Consider the following 7,681-nt stretch of genomic DNA (forward strand, 5'->3'; position numbering starts at 1 on the left):
CGAGTCAAGTAAGTATATCTTGATATAAGCTCTCTTGATTTTACATTTTCACCGTAACATGGTAGCTCTCTATTACGGTGTAGTTATTTAGTTTAATCGCAGATAGGATAGACGCACTATGGACTCGGGAGGTGAATTAACGTTAATCATGTTTCCTATGTATTTATTGTATTATTCATATTCATGTAACTTGTTATCTAAGATTGCATTATAATAATTTCTTAAATCGGAATGTGATCGCCGGTGTGGGCATGTTCAATGAATCTGTCTGCTGTATACAATATTTTAATCGAACTCCTACTTTTTAAATGGACAGAAGACATTTAAAGTTATATACATGTATTCCATATATTAACTTAACGTGTATAACAACAACCAGTAATGAAATAATGATTTTAATATGTTCTTTTCTTTTTGCATTTGGAGAGTAAGATGTTAAAGTGTTTTTAATATTTTGTGCTTATTTTATTTTATTTTTTTTATTTTGTAGGATCAATACAGATGTGTTATTGGAGATCCAGTGCAAGCTGTGTGGAATCACAGAGCCATCTTGATGAAGTTAATGTTAATTATGAATTTATGCCCAGCCATGACACAAGCTAAAACATTGCTATCAAGTCTTTAGCTTTTAAATGCTTTGCATCTTGTCCATTTGTAAGTAATACATTCCCACTTGTGCATTTACAGATCCCCTAATCATTATATATTTTACAGGCCACACACCCAAAGGAAAGGAGCCGCAGCATTGCTGTGCCAGGCGTGGTAAATACAGGAACATCCTTCATGGAGATGGTGCGGTAAGCTGAAACTTGCAAGGCAAGATGAGGAAAAATGCAAGAATACTTTTCTCAATTTACATTGGTCTTGGGTTATTTATCTATATTTAAGTTATGTTTAATTCCCTGTAAAGTAGGAATAAAAACCATTATTAAAATGTTCTTTTTTTTTAAAGTCCAGTGTCAGTGAAGATGATGTGCTCAGTGGGATACGTGAAGGAACCTCTCCAATCATTCTACCCTGATGACTGAGGTAATTCATCACATAGGGGATGCAGTTGTGGTCAAAAGCTTACACACACCATGCAGAATAAACTGCTTCATCAGGGCAGTACTAGATAAAAAAGAGACAACATGCTCATTTTTATGATCCCTCTTATGGCTATTTCTTTTTTTTTCTTCTTTTTTTCATACAGATACTGCTGTGTGAATATAAACTGTACATCTATCGTTTTAATTTAATTGAGCCAATTATAATAATGGATAGATCTGTTTTATAAACAAGTTTTTTCTTTGCGTTTTCTTTTTCTTTCCTCAAGGTATATATTTTTTTGCTTTCCTGCCTCTTTGGAACATGTCCATTCACATCTACTGTGGAGAGATGGTGCGCCAGTTTCCTACTGATGGAGAGCTTCTCGGACATTGACATAAACAGCACTTTCCAAACAACTTGAAAATAGTTGGTGACAAACAATTTTGTGTGCCTTTGGAGTTCTTCAGGGTTTTTTTTCTTTTTTTTTTCTTCTTTTTTTTCATTCACTGTAATGCTGGAATAAGATTTTTGAATAAACCTTTTGGTCCTAATTTTGGTGCTAGTAAAGGTTTAAGAGCTTATAAGTTCAGTAACAATAAGATCTAATTTGTTAACGTTATTTAATGAATTGACCAACATGATCTAACAGTGATTTCTTTTTATTTATTTATTTTATTTAATTTTTTACAGTGTTTATTAATAGTTGTTGACCTTGCTTAATAAGCTAGTTAATTAAATTTATAGTCATTGTTCATGCAAGTTAACAATGCATTAAATAATTAACATATACACCTTTTGATTTTAAGATTGCATTAATAATAGGGCTGTAACAGTACACAAAGCTGACAGTTCGGGGAGAGAACACTAAATGTAAAAATGCTTTTTTTTATTTATTGGTTTACTGAACAAATTGTAATTGTCCTAAACTAAAGGTTTCTTAAAGAATTAAAAATATAATATAAAAAATATCTCTACTAATTATTATTATTATTATTACCTTTATTTAACCAGGAGAAAAACTCACTGAGATTAAAATATCCTGTCCTGGCCAAGATAGGCAGCTGTGTTTGCATGTACAGTTATACATAAAAATTCACATAAAAAACATAAAACATACAACCAGTCAAAAACAATTACACACCATTAATTTACTCTCAAAATGATGTAGTAAACTTTTAAAATGACTAAATGTCACCAGATCTTTTAGCTTCAACTCAGTCTGGAGCAAATTCCAATCTGAGGCTGCGACATATTTGAAGGACGTTTTACCAAGCTTAACTCTAACAAAGGGCACACAAAGATTATAATTTGATTCAGAATGTAATATATAATTGCCTTGTTGTTTCTTTTTAATCAAACGACAAAGAATGCTGTATAGTGTAGACTATATAGGGAGAGCTTACTTGCACTCGCATTGTATGCAAACGTGTAAACTTCTCATAAGACCGTTTTTGCATTAACTTATAAATCTAATTATAGGTTCGATTTTTTTTCAGGTTTTCAGGTTAAGTAGAATATGATGAATATATAGGCTAATATAATGCATACATTTAGTGAAAGAGTTCATCTCTCTCGTGTTTTATCGACGTCTTTCTGCTGTTGAAACACTGAACGATTAAACAATGTGATACATTTTAGTAAGTTGTAATGTATCCTTAACATACCTTCTGATGTTAATTCATGTTTATTCTTTGACTATGACAAGATGATCACATTCACTCGTGCCGCGTTGCTGCTTGAACTGATGTGTCTTTACAGTGATCTGTCATGTCACATTCAAGAGCATCAATATGGCATCACTTGAATTTAATGATAAAATTGACAGAATACATATGTTCTTATGAAAACTTGTATTGAAGTGTGTTCCACTCATTAAACAAGCCGTCTGTTAACTGTTAAAGATTGCATTCGTACCGCTCGGTACACACGTGCACTGTAACGGAAGTCCTGTACCGAACCGGTTCGGTATGAATACATGTGCCGTTACACCCCTAATTAGTAAATGTTGAAATTAACATTAGCTAAGATAAATAAATGTTTATATTATTATTCATTCTAGGTTCATGTTAAATTAAGTAGTTAACTAATTAAACGTTACCCAAAGATTTGAATCTTAGTGTTTTACATGAAACGATTCTTTTCTTTCCATTTGTTTGTATTTATTCATCTGTTGTGTGAGGTACTTTTCTGTGATGGGTAGATTTAGGTACCTTTGAATGAGGGAGATATATAATAATGCATATAATTACATATAATTGCATATAATCCTCATTGTCCTCCAGACTCTTTCTAAATGAATTTGTGTTTGTGTAAATAGTTTTTTGGGTTTTTCTTGGGCATCAAAAAAAAGGTTTTTTTGTATATTTGTTTTACAGATTGTTTTGTCAATAAATGTAGAGGATTTAAATTTGGATGTGTTTATTATACGAAATTGCAGCTGTATTGTTTGAAAAATGTAATTATGAATGTATTTCATTATATTAGAGTGTACATGTAAATTACGTTAAGGTATATTTTAGTTCATATTAATTGCTTGTTTTTAAGACAGTAGAATGGATGTCAGTACATTGAGCAGTGCACTTTAATTACAATTTTAATACACTAGAAGCGATTATGAAAGTACATATAAAGTTGTATTTAAGTACCACTTAAGTTGTTCCAAAAAATCACTCTTAATTGCAACTTATTGTATTTTATTTCAACTTAATATGTGATAAATTTGAAATCAATTACATATAATGTGTGTTAAGTACACCGAAAACATTGCATTTAATTCACACTTAAGTGTATATTTAGCTGACATTAAAGTATGTTTTAGTTCACATTAATTGCTTGTCAGTACATTGAGCAGTGCACTTTCATTACAATTTTAATACACTAGAAGTGATTATGAAAGTACATATAAAGTTGTATTTAAGTACCACTTAAGTTGTTCCAAAAAATCACTCTTAATTGCAACTTATTGTATTTTATTTCAATTTAATATGTGATAAATTTGAAATCAATTACATATAATGTGTGTTAAGTACACCGAAAACATTGCATTTAATTCACACTTAAGTGTATATTTAGCTGACATTAAAGTATGTTTTAGTTCACATTAATTGCTTGTCAGTACATTGAGCAGTGCACTTTAATTACAATTTTAATACACTAGAAGCGATTATGAAAGTACATATAAAGTTGTATTTAAGTACCACTTAAGTTGTTCCAAAAAATCACTCTTAATTGCAACTTATTGTATTTTATTTCAACTTAATATGTGATAAATTTGAAATCAATTGCATATAATGTGTGTTAAGTACACCGAAAATATTGCATTTAATTGCACAATTAAGTGTATTTAGTATAAGTATATTATCTGTGTAATAAGTACACTTTATAAAAGTACACTAAAGTGCACTTTTTTTTCACAAGGGTGGCTGAGCCTTTGCCATTCTGGTTATTCTTCTATCCATTTTGATGGTTGTCTTCCGTTTTCTTCCACGTCTCTCTGGTTTTGCTCTCCATTTTAAGGCATTGGAGATCATTTTAGCTGAACAGCCTATCATTTTTTGCACCTCTTTATAGGTTTTCCCCTCTCTAATCAACTTTTTAATCAAAGTACGCTGTTCTTCTGAACAATGTCTTGAACGACCCATTTTCCTCAGCTTTCAAATGCATGTTCAACAAGTGTTGGCTTCATCCTTAAATAGGGGCCACCTGATTCACACCTGTTTCTTCACAAAATTGATGACCTCAGTGATTGAATGCCACACTGCTATTTTTTTGAACACACCCCTTTCAACTAATTCAACTAATTGGCCAATTGCACAAGGCAAGGCAAGGCAAGTTTATTTGTATAGCACATTTCATACCCAATGGCAATTCAAAGTGCTTTACATAGAAATTAATTAAAACAGTGGTAACAAATGCATGAGAAAAAAAGAATACCATATGGACGAATAAAGAATTAAAAACAAGCATAGTTAAAACAGTCGTAAAGATTTAGTAATTAAAAAATAATAATAAAAATTAAAAATAAAAATAAAATAAAAAAAATAAGATAAAATAAAATAAAATAAAATGGTCAGATCCACAATAATGGTCTGATATAAAAATAAACATTCTTCAGTTTACTGCCTACATACATGTACCATCTTAATTAGAACACCTCTCATTCATTTCCTTCTTAAACACGTTCATAACATCCATTTTAATCACTATTCCCTGATTTTTACTCAGAAACCTTCTTGTTAAAACCCTTACTCACTCATCATACCCTCCACAGATTTACACATACTCAAACCTTATTGTCAAACTTACTATTTCCATCAAACCCAGTTTTCACTCGTCATATTCAACTCAAAAGAACATATAAAATAAACAATAACCAGAGATAAGAACAAAGGTAAACTAAAACAATTATAAAAAGAATAAAGAGATAAGATAGGGTGCAATCAGTCGGACATACAGTGGCTCAGAGCTCATTCAGTAAATGCACAGCTGAACAGATGTGTTTTGAGTCTGGATTTGAATGTGGCTACTGTTGGAGCAAATCTGATCTGTTCAGGAAGCTGGTTCCAACTGCGGCTGGCATAATAGCTAAAAGCAGACTCTCCTTGCTTTGAGTGAACTCTTGGTATTTCTAACTGACTTGATCCTGCTGATCTGAGTGATCTGTTGGGTTTATATTTAATCAGCATATCTGCGATGTTTTGGGGTCCTAGCTCATTGAGTGATTTATAAACAAGTAATAGTACTTTAAAGTCGATCCTAAATGTAACTGGAAGCCAGTGTAAAGACCTGAGGACTGGTGTGATCAGCCCTAAGAGCGTGCATATCATGAATGCTGGGTCTCATTTGTTTTCTGAGAATCTACTGAACCTACTGGTAACTTGTTTGCCACGTAGCAATAAAAAAATATACGAAAAACCTTGATTATTCTGGTTAGTCACATTGTACTGCTATTATTTTGAACAAGACTGTATATATATATATATATATATATATATATATATATATATATATATATATATATATAGCTAGCCCTGGAAAAAAAATTCAGAGCTGTATATGTGTATAAATATATTTTCTCATTTTGCCATTCGGTACACAGTTTTAGTAGCCTATATATTGATTTTAACAATACCTTGTGTGTGTGTGTGTGTGTGTGTGTGTGTGTGTGTGTGTGTGTGTGTATATATATTCATTGCACCTATCTGTTCTGTTCAATGTTACTTTCATATTGAAGTCCAAGGTTATAATTATTCATAAGTATGTAGTGTCATAACTACATCTCTGACATTTATAACAAACGAAAATCGGTTGAAAATTGAGCAAGTTATGGTTATTTAAAAGTAAATGCACCATTAAAACACACTGTTATGAGTGAGCGAGCTGCCTGTGACAATTAAAGGGGGGGTGAAACACTCAGTTTCAGTCAGTGTCATGTCAATCTTGAGTACCTATAGAGTAGCATTGCATCCTGCATATCTCCGAAAAGTCTTTATTTTTTTTATAATTATATAAGAAAGATGCGCTGTTCCGAGTCTTTCCGAAAAAAGCCAAGCGGGTGGGGGCGTGTCGTGTGAGCGGAGCTAAATAATGACGTGTGCCCGCTGCTGCTTTTGTGTTGAGTCGAGTGCGTCGTAAAGCTGTGTCATCCCTAACAGCGGGAAAAAAACTTTATTCAAAATAAAAATATGGCTTTTAATCAGATACAGCCATACATCTATGATCCGGAATCAGACCCAGAGGCTGAAGTTGAACAGGAGCAGCAGCAAAAACGACTAGAGCAGGACGTCTCTATGTGGTACAAGTTATACACTAACTATATAATATGCTTAGCGGCTTGTGTTATTTACATATTTATACTTGAATTATATCGTCGTATTTTTGTCTTTGAAGGTGTACATGTGGGAAGTGCAGTTGTGCACGTGTGTTTGTGTGTTTACGCGTGGTTTGTGTAGACAATTGTAACGTTAGTAAGCGGACTGGTTTTGCACCGCAGGCTAGTGTTTACATAGATAGACACGGAATAGTAGCGCATTTGAATGAAGAAGCGTGCTTATTTAGTTCAACATATTTCCCCCCTCTTTGTGTATTGTTGTTTGGAGTGCTTTTACAATACACAAACATAAAGTTACACATATAGTGGCCAGCTAAACAAATGTACACGCACTACACATCGCATGCTCCATTGATCAATTAACTATACGTGATCATGTTTGGGCTACTTGATGAGCATAGACATTTGAAGCACTCTTACTCACAGCCTGCGGTTCTAACGTTAGGACCTTTATCGTTGGGACTGCTCCATCCTTCAGCATTAGGCGATTGGAAAAGCCGGCGTCAAGCTGGGCCTTGTTTATGAAACAGTCGGCACCGAAATGCAGCGAACAGATATAAACATTCGCGCAACTCAGTTGCTGATCCGGAAAAGCAAATTACATCCACTGTTGCCTTAACGCGGGGGTTTTGGGTAATCTGTGCAGGACTGTCTTGGTCTGGCAACCAAAAACGCACTTTTTTGGTGACATTGTTATGTGCACATCACCTGTGCAGCAGCCTACGAGCCAGCGCTTTAATGGGCGTAGCCTGTTACTTTCGCTCTCTCCCTCTCTCTCTCTCTCTCACGCGCTTCCGGTAGAATTGTCCGTAAGGCCCATAC

The 7,681-nt window shown here is 33.4% G+C and overlaps 1 long non-coding RNA gene across 1 annotated transcript; it reads left to right on the forward strand.

Annotated features, from left to right (window-relative positions):
• Positions 1–436: 436 nt before the first annotated feature.
• On the forward strand, positions 437–1,736 carry LOC137085072 (uncharacterized). Its single transcript, XR_010906891.1, has 3 exons — positions 437–797; positions 953–1,029; positions 1,316–1,736. It is a non-coding gene; the product is annotated as an uncharacterized lncRNA (long non-coding RNA).
• Positions 1,737–7,681: the final 5,945 nt, after the last annotated feature.

The sequence above is a fragment of the Pseudorasbora parva genome, chromosome 8 (assembly GCF_024679245.1).
Source record: "Pseudorasbora parva isolate DD20220531a chromosome 8, ASM2467924v1, whole genome shotgun sequence".
NCBI classification, from domain to species: Eukaryota; Metazoa; Chordata; class Actinopteri; order Cypriniformes; family Gobionidae; genus Pseudorasbora; species Pseudorasbora parva.